At 43.2% G+C, this 21,769-nt stretch overlaps 2 protein-coding genes across 5 annotated transcripts in view; one reads left to right on the top strand and one right to left on the bottom strand.

Annotated features, from left to right (window-relative positions):
• Positions 1 to 3,948, bottom strand: part of LOC139758764 (uncharacterized) — a 32,204-nt gene extending 28,256 nt beyond the window's left edge. Inside the window, exon 1 of the mRNA XM_071680539.1 lies at positions 3,870 to 3,948. The gene's annotated coding sequence lies outside the window, so the exon portion shown is untranslated. The remainder of the gene's footprint in view (positions 1 to 3,869) is intronic.
• LOC139758762 (RING finger protein 17-like) overlaps positions 1 to 21,769 on the top strand; it is a 272,806-nt gene that overhangs the window by 114,554 nt on the left and 136,483 nt on the right. The window lies entirely within an intron of this gene.

The raw sequence follows: 21,769 nt of genomic DNA, 5'->3' as shown, positions 1-21,769 counted from the left end.
ATGGTGGGTGAGGGGGAGTGGCAGCATGTTGGCAAGTGTATTCTAATTCTTCATTCCACCTCGTAATTTGCCAGTTGTTTCAAAAAAACATTTCAAGGATAGTATTAGTGAAAGTTACATGGTAGGCGTATAGGCAAATAGGAAAGCAACGGTGAATACGATCCATCAACACAGGTGACAGGTGGGCCCAGATAGCCCTTGTTGCGTCATTTAGTGTAACATTTAATGTAACTGCATAATTAGTGTAATACAAAAGTAAATTTACAAGACAAACACGCAGACCATCACATCAAGTACATGATTTATGGGTATAAAATCTGACAAGTACATATAAATTGAGCAATATTATGTATCTGGAACTGGACACGGTGCAAAAAATGAAGCTTTGTTAACATTAATACTAGAGGTCAAAGATAAGTTATTTATGGGACATGGTGTTACAGTATGTACTCACACTGTACATGACCACCTTAGATTCCTACATACATATCATAGCTCAGAACATATAATGGGGAAATAAAACACAATAATCAAGTATACCAATGTCTAGTGTGTGAACTGCACAACATAGTAACATACGTAATATAGTCTTATGCCGTAAGTTAATATAAGAACAACTTGCACTATGTACTACTTGGTATCAGTAGGTAATTGGAATAGGACACAGTACAGATTTTGTGGACAGTTAACACTGACAATATTACTAGTGTATGGACATCACTGTACGGCATGAAGTTACAAAGTGTGCTTACACAGATCATGATCATATGTTTATATTCAGCTTAGAGCATACAAATTTTGGATACAGTGTCAGATTGCCTTTAAGGATAATACTGTCAGTAGTAGTCACAAACCTTACAAAAGTGAAGGCCAAGCTTGAGGGCCTTAAGTTGTTGATTCTGGGACATATTCACCAGTGTAACATCGTTGCATCACGTGTTCAGAGTGCACAACACAGTCGGCACTTGAGAGGTTCAAATATCATGATTTCTCCAGGCTAGACCCACTTAACATCACGTACCTGTATACTAGGCGTCTTGTAGTAGTTACAATATCACATTGTCTGGTGTAAGTCCGGTGCCTTCCAGACTGGTGATGCTGTGAACTAAGATTATCATAGTACATACAACTACAGCTACCTGGTCTTTCAGCTTCTCCGAGAGGTTTCCTTCTTTGCGGGCATATGCGGTTTTGGGGAGGACTGTGCCTTTCATTAGAAAGAGTCTGCTGTAGGGGCCTGGAAGCTACATGTTCGCAAGATGCCCAATAAGTGAAGATATCCATTGGAATTGGATATGTAGGTCACTGTTTTGGTCTTCCATAAGTAGAGAGCGAATGACTGATGATGGACCAGTTCCGTGCACAGCACTCTTTCAGGTGTGTTGCGAGGAAGACAGCAGGAACTTGGAACCGGACTAAATATATCCCAATGCCTTTCGAATACTCTAGAGTTCGAGGGTGACAGCAGCATGATGGGTGAGAGGAATGGCGGCGTGGTGGGTAAGGGGGAGTGGCAGCATTATGGGTGAGGGGAGTGGCTGCATGGTGGGTGAGGGGGAGTGGCAGCATGGTGGGTGTGGGGGAGTGGGGCCATGGTGGACAAGGGAAGGTGACGGTATGTTAAGTATGGGGGAATAAGGTCATAGAGGGTGAGCAAAAGAGCATGGTGGGTGAAGGGGAACACGGCATAAGATGAATGTGGGAAACGGGTCGCATGATGGGTGGGTGGGTGGGGGGGGATAACGGCATGTTGGGTGAGGGAGTGACAACATATTTGATGAGGGGGTGTTGGCTATATGGTGCTTGAGGGAGAGTGACGGGGAGGAGACAAATTATGTAGTAGGAAAGTAGAGACAGGCGGTACTGTGGGTGAAGGAGAATGACGGCGTGGGCCTTGGTGCAGTTGTATTGCCAGCACGTGTGGTGAGGGAGGAGTGGTGGGTGAGAAGGTACTGGCGACGAGGGTGGGGGAAATAACAATATGGTGGATGAATGGGACGGCGGCTTGGAGACACTGAGGGTATGCTACTACCGGTAAGGGGAGGCATGGTGGGTAAGGAAGAGAGGTAGTATTTGGGTGAGGGGGAGATGAAGGCAAGTGGGTGGGAGAAGGGGGCAGTACAGTGAGCGAGGGCGTAGTTAAGGCATGTGGAGTCAGAGTGAACAATAGCATGATGGGTGAGGAGGAGCCAAGAGCCCATGTGTGGGCGAGTTATAAAGAGAAGACAGCTACCTGGTCCAAAGGAGTGAAGCTTGACACGCTGAAGTTCAGACTCGCTGCGCAGTCGTCGCTAACCCTCCCGATGCCCTGGTGGGCATGCCGGTAATATATAACTTCCTGTTCGGTAGCTGCCTACTACCAACTGTGGCAAAATGTTGGATGAAGGGAAGACACAGCATACAACGTGTCGTGGTAACTGTGGCAGGGTAGATAAGACAGAAATGATGGGTGAGGGGGGTGGAGGGCGACAAATGGGAATACTGACGACATGGACTCTGAGGAGGGATTGTGACTTCAGAGTGAATCACGAAGTGCTGACAAAGTGAGTTGGGAGGGAGTGACAGCATTGTGAGTTGGGGGAAGGGGTAACAGCACAGTGAGGTGGGGGTACGGGTGACAGCCATGACGTGGGAAGGGGTGACAGCATAGTGAGTGAGGATGGCTTCGTGGTATGGTGGGTGGGCGTAGTACTACGGTGGCAGTGGGTAAGAGCAGATGACGACAGTATAAAGCAAGTACCGGCATTTCATGTGAGGGAGGAATGACGGCATGGTGGGTAGGGAGGGCGACAGCAAGCTGTGTGAAGTAGCAGCAAGGGAGGCGTGGGGGGGAAGTGAAGGCCCGGTGGGTGAGGAGGGACTGACGGAATGGTGCGTTGGGGAGGGAGGAGTGGCGGCGTGGTGGGTGTGGGGGAACTGGCGAGACGGAGTGTGTGGCGAGGTGACGGCACGGTTGGTAAGGGGGAAGTGGCGGCAAGGTGGGTGAAAGGGAGGGGGAGGGGGGAGACGGGAGGGGAATGAGGGTGACGGGAGGAGGGGCGGGGTGAGGGTGAGGGGGGGGGGGGGGTACTGATGGGACGGAGTGGTGGGGGATGAGGGCTGGGGAAAGGGTGCACGAAGTTAATAACGGTAGGATCAGCTGATCTCAATGCTCATGTATATCTGATGGCAACAAATGCGTAGCAAGACCTGATGTTGTTGTTGTTCTGTGATATATGACATCATTATATTTCATGTTTCCTCATATTTTGAGACTACACCATAAGCAGTAACCATACAAATGGTATCAACGTGCGTAAGAAATGTGCCCTTCATTCCCGCACACGTTGAATACACGAGGCCTTATAGAATTTCTAAATAACTATGTTATGTGTCCAGCTTTAAGTGGCAGGTCCTGTGCAATTTTGTCGCTATACTGCGTATATCCGGTCAGCCAAGTCAAAACCTCCATTATAATTGAGTAAACTTCTGTATTTACATTTAAACCTAACCACGGCAAAATAACATCCCATGAAACGGAGAGCTACGCGAGAATAAGTTTATATTTCTCGCGATATATGTCAAATAACGTTACAATGGTGTTAACATCAAACAGAAGACATCCTCAAGGCTTTGTTACCACACACATACTACACCAAAATGTATAAAAATAGACGTAAGACACAAAAAATCAATGAAGAGTCGCACAGCGCCCCAAAGCAGATTGCCAACTGTCCGCCATTTTCTTTTATGAGAGAGGTCAGGGGAGTGGGAACTGTATTTTTGACAGATTTCCATTTATACTTACTTTAAAGTCAGTGAGTTGTATGTGAAAACTGAACAGTCACCAAAAAATCCTTGGTAAAAACAAGTGCTAAGCTAAATCTTACCTAGCAGATGAATAATCAAAAGTTAAATCCAGAGAGTAATCCATGTATAACCACCACCACCAAGCTCTCTGAAAACACTGAAGCAGACGACGTCATAGAGGCGTGTGGTGGACGCGGTGTCATGTGCTGATTTTTATAATTTAACCATAGATAAAAATATAGTCTTTATTATAAATTGAGGAAGAAATAAGTATTACTATATGTTGCTCTTGATTTACTTAGACACTGTTGAAAGTATCAAAGTAAAGGTTAAAGATGATAACGAAAGTTATTGTGATCACGTGATCACACAGATGTTACTTGGTAGGATTTGCTTCACATCGGACGAATTAGTTTCCAAGTAAAAACCATATGAATGAAATACGAACACGTTACCGCTTAGATGATTTCCGTACGTTAACACATTGATAAAATTCCATAAACCATTACATGTATTTAATGTATAGAATATAGAGCATACTTTTAACTGGGGTCCATTGCCCCCCTCCCCACCGACTCGTCTCTTGCGATAGAGAGAATCCAACCAACTGCTGACTTGTCGTAGTTATTTATTGATATGTAATTTAATAATTTCATATTTTTCTAGACAGAGTTTTCCTTTTGCTTATTTATTTGTTGAAAGGGTCACATAAAAATCATATGGTCGTATTCATAAAGCCTTGGCAAGTGACAGTTGCTAGGTCGTATCCTGAGATGTGTGTACGATAATGAAGATTTTTTTTTATTTTAGTAGTTAAATGGCTAATGCTAGATTTATATCTTTCTTATATATATTCCTTTCGAGAATTCTTTCTTACCGACATATGTACATGATAACCTATGTCCATAGCTATATTAAAATGCGAAATGATATTAGTAACTGATCTAGACTATAGTTGATAGGCAGGTCCCACATATTTCCCTGTACCCTGTGTGAGGCTAGCGTTACCCCAGCCGTTGCGTGTACTCGCACTCAGAGCTACCAACATTGAGGGTGATTTAAAAATCTTCGCAACTTTTTGTAAACGGGAATTTATGAAATTCCTTTTGGAGAATAATGCAAAATGCTTTTTCAATTTTATCTAGTAGAAACCGGCATGATATAGACGTGATTTTTATAAGAACATTCATGATTTAATGTAAAATCACGACGATGTGGGGAATGTTGGCTGCTCCCTGAATTAATTGCGAGAAAAGGAAGGAAACGCACTCAATAGTAGGCTGACGGATGATAACTACGAAGTAGTACATTGTAATAACACTAAGTCAGATGGACTTGGACCATACGTTATTATATCATTACTCTTCATTTAATTGGGATGTAATAAAAGTAGCACGACTAAAAAGATCATGAGCATTTACAAGTAAATAATGATAAAATTAATTATGTTATCGAATACCCAAGTTTTAGCCTCTGTCGAACGTGACGCTGAAGAATGAATGAGGGTGAAGGTGGTGGGGGAGGGGGGAGAAGTGCAACTTTACCCATATTGTTTTCACTAATTTACTCATTCCTAACTGACTGTTGTGGATTTCACTTTGAGGAATGATTCCATGATAGTTTTTGAGGTGAAACATGCGGGGAAAAAATGATGTCAAAATGCTTGTAGTCGGACATTGAGGAGACTTATATTCCCTACATTGCAACTGTTTACCGTGAGGACAAGAGAATGAGGGGGAAAATGAAAACGAACGGGAGATTAAAGTTGGGAGGTGGGGGGAGGGGGCGCACGCCTGGTGCATGCAGTTAATTATTCAGTGATCACATGAACGAGATCTTTCTTTAATTCTTCAGATGTAAAAGTTTAAGAAAAGTTATAAAAGAGTACGAAGTCATCACACACACACACACACACACACACACACGCATCCATACAGTTAAAGAGACGGGGCCTTACGAGTGCAGGAGAACTCTCCCCTTACTGTACCATTGGGCAGCCACCGGTCTGGGTATAGTGAGGGTCAGCGGCGGCGGCGGCGCCGCAGTGAGCAAACACTGCGGTGGCTGTTTAGTTTCCCTCCCTGGCCCATTTCTTTCTGCTGCACGTACATGTGGGTTGTATTCATTCAGTATACAAAGCTTTTTTCTCCATCTTTCATGTAACTCAATACTTTATTTCTAACTCAGTATTCCTGCGGTGAGCGCTACGCAGAATCTCATTATAGATAAAGTTAAGATGTTGGGCACTACGAGTGTAGAAATTTCCCCCCATAGTGTATGAATAGGTGATTATATAAGAGGTGGGCTGCATTAGTCTAGAATTCCCTCCCCTTACCTTAGGGATAGGTAATTACATTCAAGATAGGGCCCCACGGGTGTAGAACTTCCTCCTCGCACAATACGAGTAGGTTGTTATTACACACACACACACACACACACACACAAGGCCTCCATGGTGCAGTGGTTAGCGTTGCTGACCATAAGGCAGCACGGGCCAGCCCGGATACGTACCTTTATGGGTTCCGACCTGGGCGTGGCAGTCAGCCTTAACCCAACCCAGGTACTCATCCTCCCCTCGGGATTGGTCGATAAATGGGCACCTGCCCTAGGTTGGGGTATGTGTAAAGTGTATACATATATAAGTGTAAAGACAAGACGAGTGTTTCCTCCCCGTAACGCACGAATATTAAGCGCACACACACACACACACACACACACTAAAAAGAGTGGTGGGGGGGTGAATTCCTGGTTAGTTGATACAGTAAGCGAGGTATTGCTTAGATTGTCAGCCTCCACCGCCACACAACCTTGTTACCCCCGTATTATGTTGATTGCTCTCTTTTTTGCACCATCATGTTCACCATGACTGGGTACTGTGAAAGTTCATATATATTGCAGAGTCACATACACTCTTATCATTTTTTCCTGAGAACCACAAATCTTTTATCTGCTTGTAGTGAAAAGCACAAATGATGCACATGGCATCTTATGGAATCTTTAGTAAAAAAAAAAAAAAAAAAGTTACACAGATATCAGAAGCTGTTAAAAAAGGACATCACATTACATAAAGATGTTGAACCTAACCATATCCTTCACTCTTTTCGAAACCCCACCTAATGAACATCACAGAATCTGCTTCGCAGAAGCTGATGTTGTTGAACATGTGATGCATTTTTTTTTTCTTATAAGAATCTCTTTCATATCAACAGGGATTCTTTTTGTCTTAGTATGGGAGTACTGCTCACGTATCTGGGATGGTTCTTCGTCCACTCCTCTGTTACCTAAAGTGGAATTAAAAGCCATCCGTTTCATTAATTCTCAAGATATCACATATTTCCAGGTCATCCATTTCTTTCCGCCGAGATGTTCCTGACCTGTCGTTGCTCTTCATATATTATTTCGGCCACTCGCTTCATGCTTCTCTGCCACAAGGCTTAGGACCCGATGCACGCGCCTGGTTGCTGCTTCCCATAGTTTCTCTGTGAAGACTTGGCACACGAAGATTGCCCGTTATGATAACTTCATTCCTCGAACAGCGATGCTGAGGAATTCTCTTTCTTCTTATGCCTTTTCCATTTATTATAATCTCGCTACTTTTAAGAGCCAGATTTACAAACACCTTCGGAGTCTTCATTAATTTCTTCATTCTTTTACTCGTGTTCTTCTCAGGTGTAAAGCAGAGGTTCCATCTCCCTCCTTGTCTTAGCATGAGGTCTATTCCTTTCCTAAAGTTTGGACAGAATCGCTGTCCCTTGTTATCACGCAGAGTACATTCCTGTACCTGCCTCAGTGTTGGTTCTCTTGTCCTACTTCTTTTAACACAGTCAGTTCTCCTCGTCTCAGCACGGCGTCAATCCTCCTCCTTGTTTTAGCGCAAAGTGTATTCTTTTCCTTCTCTTGGCGGAGAGCCTTTGACCCGTGCCATGTCGGTCACCAAAAGGAAAGATTTCAAGGGCAAAAAAAATGTTCATTCGTTTATAGGTTTATGATGTAAATGTGAGTTGCATGAGAAGTAAGGATATGTAGTTTATCAGTATGTATGTCGAATATGTACCAAGGAATACTGGATTGATGGAAGAAGTAGTGAATGGTTTTCACAGTAAGTTTAGGGATCTTACTATTCGATACTTGGTTTCTGAACATTCTAGAGAGAACCACGAAATAATGCATCATAAACAAGGTATAAGAAAGTGACTCGGGACTCCAGCCGAGGGGAATTGCACGATAATCAATGAACCCTTTGAGTACGATAAGCTTACAATCTGAACATAGAGGATTAAGCTTTTGTCTTCAGGTGGCGGAGCTACAAACACCCTCAGAGAGTTCAAGTTTCCAGCTCTGGTGGCATCGTTATCAGACTCAGATTTAAGAATAATGAACTTCAGTACTGTCACGGTTAGCGTTCCTGACCTTGACGTATTCACGGGCCGCCCGGGGCCGAGCGTATCGGTTCGAATCCTGGTTGCGGCAGTCGGTCCACAGTCAACCCAGCTGTTTATCCACCTTTAGGGGTTAGTCAGTAAAATGGGTACCTGGTTCAGGTTAGTGGTCGACGGTATCTGATGCAGTCGGACTACAGACAAAAAATTTACTGGCTTGTCTTAGATTTTTAATGCCTGCAGCATCTTGGATGACCATTGAACCTGACGGTACGACCCTTGGGTATGATAGTCTGGCAGCTGACCTGACCCTTAAGGCTCACGTCAGTGCCGTACCATCCCATCCAAGGGTGACAGCGTCGTGCTCAGGAAATTGAAGAAACGTAGGTCAGTGTGACGGGTTCTTTACTAGAGGCGCCAGGCTCACTGCTCCCCGCTATCATACCTTTTTGACTATCGTAAGTAAAGTGAATTTACATTCACCCATTCTTCATCAACGGACATTTTCTTTACACCTAAATTCGATCTCTTTCCTAAACTCTAATGTGATTTCTTTTGATTTCATTCCATAAACAACAGCCAGAGTTTTAGTCAGCGTAAGACATTATCTGGAAACACTGGATGTTGCTCACACGCTGTGAATGTTCTAGACCTGAACATGCAGGAGGGTGTAAGGCGTGCAAGGGATAGAACTAGTTGGAGCTATGTGGCACACCGTGGACTGAAGCAAGGCATATGAAGTGGTCAGGAAAAATGTCTGTCTTAGAAAGATCTGTGGGGCCTGGTTGTGGATAGGGTGCATTATGCACGACAGCTAGAAAAGGTATGTGAGCGAATGAGGCAATTTTCTTATCAGTTCGTAGAGCGACCTCGCTATTCCTGGAAACTGCGAACAAGCATATATATATATATATATATATATATATATATATATATATATATATATATATATATATATATATATTATCCCTGGGGATAAGGGAGAAAAATTACTGCCCACGTATGCCCTGCGTGTCGTTGAAGGCGATTGATAAGGTTGAAGGCGGGGGGTTGGAAATCCTCCCCTCCAGTTTTACTTTTCTAGAAAAGGAACAGAGAAGGGGGCCAAGTGAAGATATTTTTCTCTACGACTCAGCCATCCACTCTTGACGCTACCTCGCTAACGCGAGAAATGGCAAATATATTTATATATTTTTATTATACTTTGTCGCTGTCTCCCGCGTTAGCGAGGTAACGCAAGGAAACCGACGAAAAAATGGCCCAACCCACCCCCATACACATGTATATACATACACGTCCACACACGCACATATACATACCTGTACATCTCAACGTATACATATATATACACACACAGACATATACATATATACACATGTACATAACTCATACTGTCTGCCCTTATTCATTCCCGTCGCCACCCCGCCACACATGAAATGACAACCCCCTCCCCCCCGCATGTGCGCGAGGTAGCGCTAGGAAAAGACAACAAAGGCCACATTCGTTCACACTCAGTCTCTAGCTGTCATGTATAATGCACCGAAACCACAGCTCCCTTTTCACATCCAGGCCTCACAAAACTTTCCATGGTTTACCCCAGACGCTTCACATGCCCTGATTCAATCCATTGACAGCACGTCGACCCCGATATTCCACATCGTTCCCACTTCCTTGCACGTCTTTCACCTTCCTGCAGTAGATCACGGAGATGTGCGTGATCTAATATTTGCTGATAACCACGAGGAAAAATTAAACACGGTGTCCCAAGTGCACTTTTGTGTGATTACTTCGCCAGGGGAGATAAAAGAAAGAAACCAAGTTTTTTTTTTTTTGTGGGTTTTCGGGTCTGGCACTATGCCTCTCATAAAATGTTTTGTCAATACAGGAAACTGTTTGCAAATTTTGCTTAAGACAAAGCTATCTACTTTAAAGAGACCTTTTCACTAATATTCATGTTACAATTCTTTGTGTGTTTAGTAAAATAGATTCAATTTTAAATTTCATGATCAAGGAGTTACATACTGTAACTGAATTAACACTATCTGAGTCAAGTCAGTGGTATTAATTTCTAACATGATTAAACAAAACATTTGAATCTTGTCCTCTTCTTATACGATATTTACGTTGCTTAATTCTGTCTGAGATTATTACTAGTCTGCCCAAAATGAAATGTATTACAGCTTTTACAAGGTGTTCAGTTAACACAGCCTGCAGATTTTTTTTTTTTTTTTTTGGGGGGGGTGACCCAGTGCACGAAAGTGCCCGTGGGACTTGTTCACTTTTCCTCGTTGTTAATAGCAAATTGATATATATATATATATATATATATATATATATATATATATATATATATATATATATATATATATATATATATATATATTATCCCTGTGGATAAGGAAGAAAGAATACTTCCCACGTATTCCATTCGTGTCGTAGAAGGCGACTGAAAGGGGTGGGAGCGAAAGGCTGGAAATCCTCTCCTTCAATTTTTCCTTCTCCAAAAGAAGGAACAGAGAAAGTGGCCAAGTGGGATTTTCCCTCTAAGGCTTAGTCCTTTGTTCTTGAGCTACCTCGTTAAAGCGGGAAATGGCGAATATCTATCTATCTATCTATCTATCTATATATATATATATATATATATATATATATATATATATATATATATATATATATATATATATATATATATTTTCTTTTCCTCGTACATTTTTGCCGTTTCCCATGTTAGCGAGGAAGCAATAAAAATGGATGAAGAAATGGAAGAAAAGGCCGCATTCGTTCACATTCATTCTCTAGCTGTCATATGCAATGCACCGAAGCCACAGGGCTCACAGATCTATCCTCGGTTACCCCCGACAGCTTCACATGGTTCAGTCCATTGACAACACGTCGACCCCTGCATAGCATAGTGTTCTAATTTTTTTTGTTCCGTACACGCACTTCACCCTCCTGCATGTTCAAACCCTTATCCCACAGTCTTGTTCACTCCATCCTTCCATATCCAATTTGGTTTTTCCCTTCATGTTTCGTCCACTAAATGACAAATATATTATCTTTGTTTACCACTCCTGATCCATTCTTTCCATACGTCCAAACCATTTCAGCACACCGTTTTCAGCTCTCTCACCCACCTCTCTTATTACCACACCCTTGCCTCCCCTTTTGTTACACAGTCGATCAAACTACCATACATCACATATTGTCCTCAATCATTTCATTTCCACCACATGCACCCTCAAACATACCCACCCATTTTCGCCCTCCAAGATAACTACCTTTATACATTCTTCAGTGCTCCTAGAACCTTCGCCCCCTAACCCACCCTATGAATCGCTTTTCCTTCCATGATTCCATTTGCTGCAGTGTACACCCGCAAGTATCTAAAATACTTCACTTCCTCCAATTTTGTTCCATTCATACTCACACCCCCCAACCGACCTCTCCCTCTAACCCGTGCATTTATTCACATATACTCTCAGCATCCTCTTTTCTCACATTCTTCCTAGTACATGGATTAATTTATATTCAGGAAGCTGTTCATTTCCTAATTTCAAGTTTGGTCACCCACCCACTAAGATCTAATAAAGAAGGTCCAGAGGGGGGTAGAGGCCATTGCTTCGGCCACCATACAATAAATAAGAGTAAGGGGACCACATCTTATAAATTTCATGCTAATTGATGACGTTAGTATTTAATGGTTATTTGAAATATGCACAGATAGACTAGGGGGCCATAACATGAGATTAAACAAGAACCTTATTAAAGAAACTGTAAAGTTCTTTCTTACGATAAGAGTAGCTGATGAATGAAATAAACTAATCGAGGATCTTATGAATGCTGTCAGGATTCAGAAGTTACAAAAAGTTCTATGAAAGAACATTTTCAAGAAATGATGTTCTACAAGTGTAAACTCCTTACCCGTACTGTACAGATGGGTTAATACACACACACACACACACACACACACACACACATATATATATATATATATATATATATATATATATATATATATATATATATATATATATATAAAGACAGCAAGACGAGTGTACAACTTTCCCCGTAATAGTCAATAGTAATCACACACACGAACAAACACATCATCAGCTCTTGTTGCATGTGCAATGCACTTCTCATGTTCGCTGTGGTTATTCATGATAATATAGGTGAAGAATTTGGGATGATGAAGGAAGGAATGGGAAGATTAAGACCGAGAAAATAACCGGTTAAAAAGGTAAGGGAGGATATGAATTAGAGACGCGAGAGAGTTAAGTAAGGAGAAAGCCGTGAGTATAGTACGAGTTGGAGGAAAGATATTCGGGCTTGTATTTGGGGTCTACAGATAGAGAAGCTGGCATTAAGGCTGTGATTATACACTGAATTCAGTCAAGAAAAGTATGAGGCGAGACGTGGACGAGGAACGATGAAGTAGAGGAAACTGGGATGAGGACCAGAAGGGAGAAGAGAAGCGAGTTAGGGCCGTGAAGTGATCAGGTGAGGAGCATCACCAAATCTGTGTTGGGGGTGAAGTTGAAACATGTCCACGTCAAGGAGTATGGAAGGATCTTGTATGTAAGGATCAAGAGGCTGGTATACATATCAAGGTGTTCACTGGTGTAAACATGTACTGGGTGGTTTTTAGAAATACAAACAAAAGCTTGTATAATACGAATATTACTTCTCAGGACGATACCAATTCAGGCTAACTAAGCTACCGTCATTGGTTTTCTACATGTTTCTGTATTTATCCGATGAAATTCGTTAAACTGATAAGGTGGTTTGATAACAAATGAAACAGTGAGTGAAGTTTAATCACGGAAGAGGCGAGTTGCGGCGGGAAGGGCGGGCAGGGAGCGCGGAGATTGGCGGCCGCCTCACCGGCCAGATCGACCTTCCCCACGAATGTTGGCCATCGTCCTCACCTTGTTACTGGGCTTCCGGCTACATCACGGCTCCTTCACTGTGGTCGGCAAAATTCACCGGCAATTTTAGAGACGTGTCGAAACAGTTTGACGGTAATCCTTTATTCGATGAATGTTTGGATGATATTCTAAATTATTTCGTAGAACATAACACCGCATTTGACGCTGTAAAAAAAAAGGACAATTTCCTAATGCATATGATTTACTTAATAAACTGCTATAAGTGTTACAGGCGGTCCGAAAACACAACCGCGAGATAAAGTCGAGCGAGGAGCCACGCGCGCCATCTATTGTCAAGAATGCTGGACGCGCTTGGCGCGCTCAACTGGGAGCATGGCGGACCTCACCAACTTTAAAACGAACAAGAATAATTCATATATTTCATTGAGTCAAGACTTTTACTTACAAAACACCAGTATTCTAGTCTTGAGTATATCACATGAAGGTATTGCGTTGTACCTCAGCTCATATTGCCTTAGCAGGGAGCGCGTGATGCATGAAATATGCCTGGGAGCAACGTGATCCCAGATCATCCCATATATCCATGGTGAATGAAAAGCGGCCGATGTAGTGTTCCACATCACAACAGAATATTTAAATACGCACAATTGTGTGCGGCTTCAAAGCATAATTGATATACAGCTGCAGTTCTTTTTGCATATATTATAACCACGTTGCCTCAAAAAAGGAACGCGTTGAGTCGTAGACACATTCACTAGTCATATGTAGCCTAATACAGCAACAAATGCATGTGTTATATCATCCCATACAATAAGAACAATATATGCTCCGTCGCCTTATAATGGACCGACATGGGTTACGTTGTCTCATTCGCAAGAACATGACCTACGTTGCCTCGCACAAGGGGAACAACACTGGTTGTTTCCCGTGATCGTGCGTACGGTAGCAGCAACATGGCTTATCTTGCCTCATACAGGAACGACATGGATTACTGGCTGAAGATAGGCTTCATTACCTCTATAAGATCCTCGTCGTCCTCAGGAAGATAACCGCGTACGTAGGGACTTTCAAGTTTTGATATGGATGCTAGTTATTTAGGACCGTCTCAGTTGTGAGGAGGTTAGCTGAGGTGCTTGAAGCCAAAGGCACAGGTACCAGCTTGTGCGATACGGGGCTGGTGTGCCGGCGGAGCATTGTTATGGTCGAGCAACACAACTTTGGTCAGTACTTCGTTTCTTCTTGGTGGTATTGCTCAGGTTTCAGATAAAGCCAACATTATGGTGGCCTGTGGTCGTTGTTATACGTGGCATACACTGTGTCAGTCAGAAGAATACCTTGAACATCCCAAGAATCGAAGCCTTTATCTTGTCGGCGAAGGGTTGTGTTCGGATCTTTCTGGGTGTCAGAGAAATCCGGTGTCTCCATTGCATGAGCTTCAGTTTAAATTTTCTGGATGCAGTTCACATCCCCAGTAACAAGACGAAAAAGGAAGTCGGCTGGATTGGCTTCATACTGCTTTAGCAACTCGAAATATGTGGCAACCATCTGGTGTCGATCCTGAGTACCCATGTTGGGGAAACCTTAGATACTTCACATGAAGGATGATCAGAACACTTTCACGTGAAATTTCAACCTCACTGCCAACTTCGTTCATTCAAAAGTGCCGATCCTCCATAATCGTCCTCGACTTGGGCCACGGAAGTCCTCGCGAGTGGCGTCTGTTTGCCTTCCTGACCGGGAGTCATCCTCAGGACCCAACGTTGGGCTACGCTTGCACTTCCTGACCCATCTTGTTCCTGTGGCACATGAAGGGTCACCATCACCGTGCACAGCCACCATATGTTGGATGACTGTCCGTCACACACACACACACACACACACACACACACACACACACACACAATCCTCAAGGTATAGACTTAATGACAAGTTCTTAGTGTGACACGGCAGTGTGCGACATTAGTGAAACTATCCTCCACTGTTATCCAAATTTTCACCTTCATGATAACATTAAAGATTTAACCATATTTTTATACCGTGTTTATTTTCACTTCATTTTGTATGTTGACCATACGAGAGTAGCAGCGTGTGAATGATGGCAAGGCAGAACTTTAATTCTCATGGACGAGATACTCCTTTCCCTGACCCTGACCAGCGGTGACCTGCTCCTTCGTGACCCTGACCAGCGGTGACTTTATCCTCCTTAACCCCTAACAGCGGTGACCTGCTCCTCCGTGACCCTGACCAGCGGTGACCTGCTCCTCCATAACCCTATAACTTCTTTCCCATCACTCATTTCTGAACTAAACCGTAGACGATCGAGGTGACTCATCATTCTATGATTCGAGCTGAAATGGACTAATGTGATTAATAATGACAAACGTAAGCTTGGGAAAAGACGTTAACTTCATATACCTGTAAATTAGAAGCTAAAATCATATTAAAATTAAACAATTCCTTAGCGGATGAAAATTCTGCAGGTAGACCAGTGACTGACGAATTTGAATACTGTAAAGTACTAACCTCTCACAAGAACACGACTCGAGAGAATTATAGTTCTGTGAAAAGTCGTTTATATTTAGATGACTTCAGTCCTCTACGTAGATGTTAAATCTATTTGGAATGCCCCTAACCTCTTAAGCACGACTTTGCTCACTGTCAGCACGACCATATGACCCATATGTGGAAGACCTAACCTTTGACCATCATACCTCAGATCGTACATTCGTGCTAGTATTAAGAAAGACTTGGGAATCACTAAGGTAAAGAAAATATGAATAATGATGAGTAATGGGCCTGAGTACTGGCTCATTTTATATATGTTAAGTTGGTGGTCAAACCACTGGAGGGTTACTAAGATACTGGACGAGTTGTCGTTTGAAATTATTGTCAAACTTATTTCTTGAGCCTCTCCCGGGGACTTGACTTTCATGTATACCACTAACTTACCAACCCAGTAAAACCCTCTTCTTATATGCGTCATCCCAGCTTAGCTCTCTTACGCCAAGCTTTAATGTACATCCAGTTTTTTTTATATCAAGGAAACACAGTTGTTATGTGCATCATCTGGATTAGTTACCTAACGATAAGCTCAGGTTTTATGTACACCATCCTACCTTGAACAACTTGGCAGATCACTCCAAATTTCCTACCCACTGCAGCCTTCTTGAGCCACTCGGAACAGAAGTGGTAGACACTCCAGCACGAGAACTCCCAACCAGTACACTCTGTTGATACTCCCAGTATGTACATCCCAAGCATGCTGACCCAGTACACTCTCTGAGTGTGCAGCCTCTCTCTCTCTCTCTCTCTCTCTCTCTCTCTCTCTCTCTCTCTCTCTCTCTCTCTCTCTCTCTCTACTGCGGCTTACCCACTCGTTAAACCTTTCCAGTGCAATGAACACAAATTTTCACCTACCATTGCTTACCACAGTAACTACTCAGTGCTCCTGGTGTATCACCTCAGTACACCCTCTCAGTGTATCGAGCCAGTACACTCACTGGACATCCTCATCGTATGATTATGAAGAAACTTCTCCCTACTACACGCTTCAGAGTAGAGTAACCATCCAGCACACCTAAAAATAGTAGCTTACTAAACCAGTTACCCTCAGAGGCCCACTGGGCATAGTACACATCAGAGTTATGGCCCTTACACTTCAGGGTAACCATCCTATACACCTCAGAGTAGAGAACCCACCCAGTACGCCTCAGAGTATCCGCTCAGCGTAACTTAGAGAACCTATCCAGTACGTGTGAATACCCAACCAGTCCACTTCTGAATAGAATATCCACCCAAGTCTACAACAGTACCCACCAGGAACATCTCAAAATACTCGTCCAGTACACCTGGCACACCTAAGAGTATCCACCCAGTAAGTGTCAGATTACACCTCAGAGTGCACATCCACGACATCTGAGTACCCACCTAGTACACCACAGAGTCCTTACTCAGTATACCTTAAAGTACCCATTTAGTACGCCTCAGATTATTCATCCCTCTGTAAACTTCAGATTACACACCCAGTATAGCCTGTTTACACCTTAGTATAAACTCAGTACTCAGAGTATACTCCTAGTACATCCCAGAGTACCCACCCACTGTATGTTACGTTACTCATCCAGTACACCTCAGAGTACACACCCAGCACATCTCAGAGTATCCGCTCAATACATTTCAATGTACTCATCGAGTAAACTCCTGTAGCATACCACCCTAGTGTGCTCTTTAACTTACCTCCCCATTACACTCTCCTAGTGTGCTTCTTATCAATTATATCCTCTTTATACAAATAGACTACATCCTTCTAACGTACTCATACTAGTGTACCTTAAAGTGCCCACCCGGTAATACATATTGGTACACCCAGGTGGTATACTCATTCACGAGACACTCCACATGTACCCACTTAGTACAGTTGCTTAGAGTACCCACCTTGTAGGCTACACTCTCCCTGTACTCGGGCAGTACACCACGTCTACCTGCAGTACACCCACACAGTATCCGACCATACCTCTCTTGTTCACAGTATCCACCCAGTTTACTTATCCAGTGTATCTGCCACGTTCACCTATTACGGTACTTACCATAACCGTCGTCTGCACCTCCTGGGGTATCCATGGTGCACCCTGACACGATACTCACCAAAAGCCAGTTTCGTAGAATGTGTCGACCCACTTCGTCGTCCGGAAGTATACTCCCGTGTATGGTAGGCCCAGTATGTCAACTTGCTTCACCGTCCCATGGCAACCATCCAGTTGACCACCTGAGGCACCACCCAGTACATGCTCTTAATATACTCATCCAGTACACCCTTATAATGTAACCACCCAGTACATACTCTAATGTACTCATCCAGTACACCCTCGTAATGTAACCACCCAGTACATACTCTTATTGTACTCATCCAGTACACCCTCTTAATGTTACCACCTAGTACATGCTCTTAATGCAACCACCCTCTACATGATCTTAATGTACTCCTCCAGTAAACCTTCTTAATGTTACCACCCAGTACATGGTCATGTACTCATTCAGTACACCCTCTTAATGTAACCCCATAGCACATGGTCTTAGTGTGCCCATCTTGTTGTACACTCTTGATGTACCCTCCATGCACACCCTCTAAATATACCCACCCACTACATATTTATAAATCGACCTAGTACACCCTCTTAATGTGCCCACTCAATACACCCCATTAAGGTATCCACCCAGTACAACCTCTTGATGTACTAACGCAGTACACCCTCTTAATATACCCACTTAGTACACCCCTCTTAATGTAACCACCCAGTACATGCTGTTAGAATACCCATCCAATACAACAACTTCAATATACCAACGCTGTCCACGTTCTTAGTGAAACCACCCAGTACACGATCTTCATGTTACCACCCAGTACATGCTCTTAGAGTGCCCACCCAGCTCTCTGTTGGCTTACCTACCCAGAACACATTTAGATCACACGTATCATGGGCTCTTACTGGATTCCTTTTCCGTGCAGCCTTGCAGGAAATGCATTTAACACAACCCAGCAGATCTACCCTGTCCACCTTCCAGGATATCCAGCCGAATAAAACTTTAACATTAGTGACGGTAATACGTCCTGTGCCTCGTGTCTTGCATCATCCTGGTCTGCATCACATCCCTTCCCCGCGCCCGATAGTTAGGATGAAGTTGCCAGCGGCAGAGGCGTCGCTAACTGTAGAAAACAGTCGGGGACCGGTCCCCCTCGAATTCCTCCTTACCCGGATGGAACTCGTAGAAACGTAGGCTAATTAATCGACGAATCTCACAGATCACGCTAATCCTGGTTCTGGCCCCTCATGAAGACCAGGCCTGAATGTGGCGTTGTAATTGATTCGGAGTACAGCAAAAAACATCCGAGGCACGTGCCCAGCGGAACCCAGTGTGCACCATGTGGCGGGGTAGCTCGTGGGGTAAGGGGTGACCTGGGTGACGGCAGAGGGACTGCTGCCAACCGTCAGCCAGCAACGGTCGGCCCGGGAGGTTGGCAAACTTGCCTCTGACCCATTTGTTCCCGCCTTCAACGCTCCGCCCATCAACCGACCCACACTGTACGGGCCTCAGCGCGCCTCTGCGCTGATTGGCTAATTACTGTGAGCTATGACATCATTCAGTCTCGTCGCGCCTAATGGGCAGGTCAGAGTAGGCGGGGCTATAAAGGTAGTGTGTGGGTATTTGATTTACAGTGTCCATGTTTCATCTTTGTTTAAGTCATGATCGTGAAGTAATCGATGACAGTTTTACCGTCTCTTCATCTTTACCCGTTAGTGTCATACTCGTTCTAATGGTGGAAGATTAAATAGCTCCTTTAGCTGCTCATTATTTATCTTCAATAACTGAGAACAATACACTGCTTTGAAGGCTGTAGTATCTGCATGTAGAGTAACTACTGTCTGGGAATACTTGGGTAGAAATGAAACAGTAAAGTGACATGACTTGACAGGCTTCCGTGGGCCATAACTGTGTTAGATGTGCAAGAAGGAAATGTAAACGGACTCTTATATCTGCATATCCAATACAGCATCTCCCACTGCCTAGCGACGTATCTATGTAACTCTAACCAATTCTGTACGTCACTCCATGCCAACACTTCTACCAACACACTCCTTCATTATTTCACTTCATTTCAGTACACTTCTCATACTATTCTTTCATGTATCTTATACCCCATTCCAATGCATCATTTATTTCTACCTTTTACTTGCCTCACTTTCCAGTCTCTAACAAGTCATCTCCACTGCATTCTTTTTCATTTTGTTATTGTTTACACCTATTGTTAGTGGTGATGATTATAACCATAATAATAACGTTCTAATATTTTACTGTTTCCCGCATTGGTTGGGAAGCGTCAGTAGACAAAAAAAAAGGTCCTCTTGCCGAATCCGCCTGGTCGACTCTTGTCTTACTCGGTTTACTAACACAAATCTTTCATATTGTCATTCCTTCAATAATCAACCCTTGACACACTACTTATGGCTCTCACGCATTTAATTTCCAACATGTCCACCCCCCTCTATATTTTGTTTTCAGAGCTCAAAAGTCTCATCTGCGCATCAACATGGAGAATACTGTGCTATCAAACATACCAAGTTTTGCCCTCACATAAAGTGATCTCTCTTTCCTCACAGCATGCAGGACCTTTGCCCATTCTCCCACCTAATGGCTCACCTCATCTTCCATCATTTCATCTGCTTCGTGTCCACTCTGAAATTTCTAAGGCACTCCAGGTTCTTGCCATTCAAACTTGCACTAAAACCAACCCTGTCTTGCTCCTTAGCTAAGCCTAATTACCATAACTTTCTTCACTTTAACTCTCAACCTCTTTCTTTCAAACACTTTTCTAAACTCAACACCAGCTACTGCAGTTTCGTACTCCAGTCTGTAGACCTGCCCTTTTCCAAGACCCTGACATTACCTCCCTAACCACCCAATTATATACATCAAACAACACACAGCCTTGCACAGATCCACTTTCATTTATAATAATTCTCTCTCTTCCTTTCCTTCTCGCACACACACACCTTATTCTTCCAATGAAAATTCATTCCATCTAGTAGTTTTCCTCCCACCATATATTCATAGCACCCTCCACAAGGCCTTTCTGTCAACCCTGTCATATGCTTTCTCCAGGAGTATAAATGCCAGATAAAAATCCTTCTCTTCCTCTATATATCTCACATTTCTTTTTCAAAGTAAGCACTTGGTCCTCCATTCTCTACCACTCTTGAAACCACAGTGCTCCTCCTCAGTCTGTTGCTCAGTGATGGCACTACCTTCTTATTCACCACTCTCACATAAAACTTACGTGTACTCGACGGACTTGTGCTTCTGTGTTTTGGGCATTCACTTTTATTCCTCTCTCTTTTATATAATGATATTTTGTAGGCCAATCCTCTGGCACCTGACCTTAGGCCAAAAATACATCAAAAATCCTGACTTACCAGTCAACATTATCATCCCCCTTTTTTGAAAAATTCAACTGCAATCCCATCCACTTCAACTGCTTTGTCGCATGTTATATGCAAGGTTTTCACCGGACCATTTGCAATGACTCTCTCACTCCACATATCCCTTCATCCTAAACACCCCACATATTTGACTGTCCTTTAGTCCCATTTCTTATTCACCTCTTATTTTCCTGTTACCACTTACCCATAGCTCCCATGTTTTCTTTTTCTCCTTACACTTCCCCCCAAACATTTTCTCATTCTCCCAAATGTTTGTCAATACTTTGTCATTCCACCACTCAGTTGCCATCTTTTTCAGACCATGTGCTGCTCTCTTGTATACCTCCCCCTAATCACTAACACTCCTTCCCTTCAGGTTTAACCCATACATCACTCTCTTTTCCTTTACTAGCAAATTAACTTCATCCTCGACTTACTGCCATTGTCACTCGCTCACTAACAACCTTCTACATATTACGCACTTTACCAGCACACGTAAGCACTTATTCCCTAAAAACATTCCATTCCTTGCCCATTTCCCTTGTTACATGTATTCTCACCTTAGGCTACTTTTCACTTACTCTTTCACATAATCAATGCATACAAATCTTTTCCAAGCTCACTCACATTCACTCGTTTCATCCTACATATGACTACCTTTTCTTAAAGCTAACATGATGTTTCAACTTAGCTCCCAACAAGAAATGATCAAACATCCTGCCAGTTGCCTGTCTTA

Source organism: Panulirus ornatus, chromosome 31 (genome assembly GCF_036320965.1).
Source record: "Panulirus ornatus isolate Po-2019 chromosome 31, ASM3632096v1, whole genome shotgun sequence".
NCBI classification, from domain to species: Eukaryota; Metazoa; Arthropoda; class Malacostraca; order Decapoda; family Palinuridae; genus Panulirus; species Panulirus ornatus.
The sequence above is the reverse complement of the archived record's forward strand: the minus strand, read 5'-3'. Positions and strand labels throughout refer to the sequence as shown.